Source organism: Dermacentor andersoni, chromosome 4 (genome assembly GCF_023375885.2).
Source record: "Dermacentor andersoni chromosome 4, qqDerAnde1_hic_scaffold, whole genome shotgun sequence".
Taxonomy (NCBI): Eukaryota; Metazoa; Arthropoda; class Arachnida; order Ixodida; family Ixodidae; genus Dermacentor; species Dermacentor andersoni.
In genome coordinates this window covers 67,137,842-67,141,813 of record NC_092817.1, presented here as the reverse complement: position 1 = coordinate 67,141,813, position 3,972 = coordinate 67,137,842, and positions in this window count along the sequence as shown.

Sequence of the window (3,972 nt, the reverse complement as noted above, 5' to 3'; positions counted from 1 at the left end):
TACAAACCTGAACACTTCAATCTGTCGCTCAAATCCACTTCTTCATCTAATCCCTATCAATAGACCGAATTGTGCTACATGCTCCATGCGCATTTTTTCTTTCGAGCTAAAGAAAGCGTCGCACTTTCGCCCGAAAGGTGAAGCATCGATTGCGATAGCAAATGAGTAGACAGGTATACGAAGTATGGATACTAGTCTTATGGGCAGTATAAACTTAGAAACACTCGCATACTAACTGAATTAACAAGCATGGTGTCAGCGCGCACAAGCCAACATGAGCCCATCACATTCGATGAGCGCGGACACTCGCTGTCAAAACGCTGGCGTGAGCAAGCGCAGCAGCAGCAGCGAGCGAAGTGACCTTCGTGCAATCTGTCGGTTCAACGCATGAGCGGCGAGAACACTTCACTTCATTTCACTTTTTACTTCCTTAAAGACCCCTCAATGGGGGTATTACATAAGGGGTGGGGTTTACAAATGTGCATTTTAATTGGTGGCCACATGAGTTCAATGAAGAATATTAGTATTAAGCTTATCAGCAAACGTCGTTGAACAGGTGATTTCGGTTATGTGACCGAAATCACCTGCGCGCACGAGACACGGCGCGCACGAAGGCGCGAGACGTCTGCAGATCAATTTCAAGATACGTAGCGCGGTCGCGCGAAGTACGCATTTGTTGGCGGAGTCGAAGCCGCGCCCCTCCCCCTCTCGTGCTGCCTCCGTCAGTTCCCCTCGCGCCCCGTCGCGAAATGCGCAGTCGCGAACAAATCACGCGTCAGCTACTTTCGCAGCAGTGTCTGGCAGAATGGCACAATGTCGAAGATGGTCCTGATAACTTAAAGCGGCGGACACATTACGTTAACTGTATAGTATTATTTCCGTGAAATAATGACACATGCTGCCTTTTTACTTCCTTTTTTTTTTTTTACTGAATGTGTTGCTGCAGTTCAATTTATGGAAATTCTGACCATTTGTTTCTCAGTTTTGCAGTCTACCATTCATAGATTCAGTTATTCTGTGTCAGAGTCAGGCAATGAGGCTAGCAGACCACATGCGAGCAATGCTTCGTGGCCACGAGCGTGATGACAGCATACCTTCGCGGCTCGGGTACTAGCCCCTTCCGCGCTGTGCTCTTAAAATGCGCAGATAGTACATAAAGCCACGCAGTCCAGTGTTCCCGCTAACTATTTTCAAAATGAATCGAGTTATTCAGTGGCCAGGCAAAATCATTTCCCTATGGTAACGCACTAAACCACTAGAACCGCAGCTAACGCAGCAACAAAAATTAAATCAATACCGGATACCATGTGCCCTCATATGCGGCGGACCGGTACACATACCAGCATCAAAGCAAATAAATATTACACAAAATATAGTCGCACCCTGCGGCCACTTCAATAAACTAAACACTTGATCGTAGCTAAGAGCTAACGTCGCTGATTGAGCTTCTCTGAGAGCTCACGCATGCCTTTCTTTTTCTCGCAACCACAGAAAAAACAAGCACGTTCCGAAAAAGCAAGAATACACAATAATACATTTGTCAAGCCCACTAGCTAGCCCTTAGGTGTGCTATAACAAAAAACTAAAGCTAAATTTCATACCCATGTCCGACGTTGCCTCACAAAGCGCAACGTACGCTGAAATGTCGGAACACGTGGTTGCTAAATTTTATCGCTGTCCGCCTGAATTTTCTTTGCAGGCTACATTATAATCCTGTTGTATGTCATGAACACGCGGAAAATATTGGGTAAAAGAATACGTCGTGCACTGTTTGCTATGTGCTTGAAAAGAAAACCACTCACCTCTGACGATTTTCGAAAACAGGAACGGAACAGTGCCGACATGCGTTGATTCGAAGAGCAGCCATCTTGATTATGGCACGGAGCATTCAGGCAGTACCGCAAACAGCGCGTCGTGCGTGGTATATGCAAAAAGCGGCGTGTATGAAAAGAAAAAAAACTGAATTTTTTCAATAGTTCTTTATGCAGTTAAAATAATTTCAAACGGCTATAGCTCAGTTTTAACTCGATTTATAGGCTGGAGATCAAGAAGAACCGAAAATTTCCGTTTGTTATTTTAACAGGTTTTTGTCATAGAGCATTCACAGAAAATTTTTTTTGTGGTACAGAAAATTCCTGTAGATTTTCTTTCAATTAATACCTTTTGTTTAGAGTGTACCATTATGTACACACCAGCTCTGAAAGTTCGTTTAAACCTTTTATCGATCGCACAAATAGAGTAAATTCCTCCTACAGGACTGTCCCATAATCACCAGCCTCTTAATTCCATGTTTCAGTGTACGCAAATAAACAAGCATTCAAACAGCAGGAAAGTCAGCACAAATGTGCTGAGAATCCCTCAAGCACAATAGGATTCGACAGTGCGCTGCGCTGTCTATAGCACTCTTACCTAGAGCAGCCCGCGTAAACAGTGCATCTACGGAAAAATTAGAAGATTACAGGAATCTGTATTCACATAGACAAGCGGCAGCTCATTCGAGACGATAATCGTGGCACGATTGAGCGAATTGCAATTTTACCCATTCTACGCGCTCAGTCATTTCGCTGAGAGACCTAACAATGCATCACAAGTGAGCTTTACAACAAAATGAGTGTCAACCAACTCGAACAAGTCCCGACTTGGCACGCACTCAACGTCGACAAAGAAACATAATGTCGGTGAGGCAAATTGGCTCTTTGTGGGAACGTAAATTAGCATGCGGGTGATATGATCGTAAGAGTAGGCTTCGGGGCGTGCGCGGACTACGAAATAACATAAGCATGGCTTTATTGGAAAAGTACCAGAACACAATGTTTCGAAACCTGGAAACTTAGCAGCCGGGCAAGTACCGTTCATACTTGTTTAATTCCTCATCCCAGTGTATGTTATCGAATGCGTACCAGTGAGTAATATGTTGGGCCACAGTGCTGTTTTTTTTATTCTATTAGCATTCTCTGGGAAATTCACCCAGTTTACGGTATGTCTCTATGCGTCTATTTCCGCTCCTAGCCTCATTCCCGCCGACTCTGGTCACGGGCTACTTCATGGTGAAATGTATTGAACATCGGGCTGCTATGCTGAGCGAACACTGTTTAAAACCAAGTGTTGGATTAACTTGGGTCACTTAGTACAGAACGTTGGGTATTTGGTGTTTTTCAATGAACCTCTTTCACCCCAACCTGGGTCACTGGGCGTGTGCCACTGTGTATGTGCCGTAGTTCAATGAACCACTTTGATGCGCACAAGACTGTACAGACTAAACCCGTCACTTCAACTCAGATCTCCAGCCGGCCTGCACCGACGTGAAGCGTCTCTTCTGTGTCGGTTGTGGCTTGGAGAAACCTTCACGAATGCCTACTCAGCACTAATTGGAATGGGTGATAGTCCTGCACCTGATGTTTGCGTATGCGAGGAGAACATTGACCACTTATTGTGTCATTGTTCTCAATTTCAAGCACAAATACAATCTTTGTCCAACACATTGAGGAAATTACATGATCGTCCTCTGAGTGAACAGACAGTACTAGAGCACCGTCCCCACCGATCATCGGCTCAGAAGGCAGTGAAGGCACTTTTGTGTTTTCTGAGAACTTCTGGTCTGCGCGAGCGGCTTTAACTCAAGTACTGTCCGTACACGTATCTACGTCTTCTCTCTCCCTTCTATCTCTTCCCTTTCTCCCTTCCTCCATCGTAGAGTAGCAAACCAGACTCGTGACTGGTTAACATCCCTGCCTTCCTATTTCCCCCCCCCCTCTCTCTCTCTCTTGATGCGACTTGATTCACCAGGTGTATGTAAAACGTATCACCAACGTATAATCACTGCGCAAAACGTATCATCAACAATTACCGACCAACCATAAGACGTATCGCTATGCAAAGTCGCCAATAATGTCTAAAGGATAGATGCGCCGCCAATTTTCTTTCTCCACCTGATAAGAAGAGTCGGTGTTTCCACTAAAGAGACGATCGCTC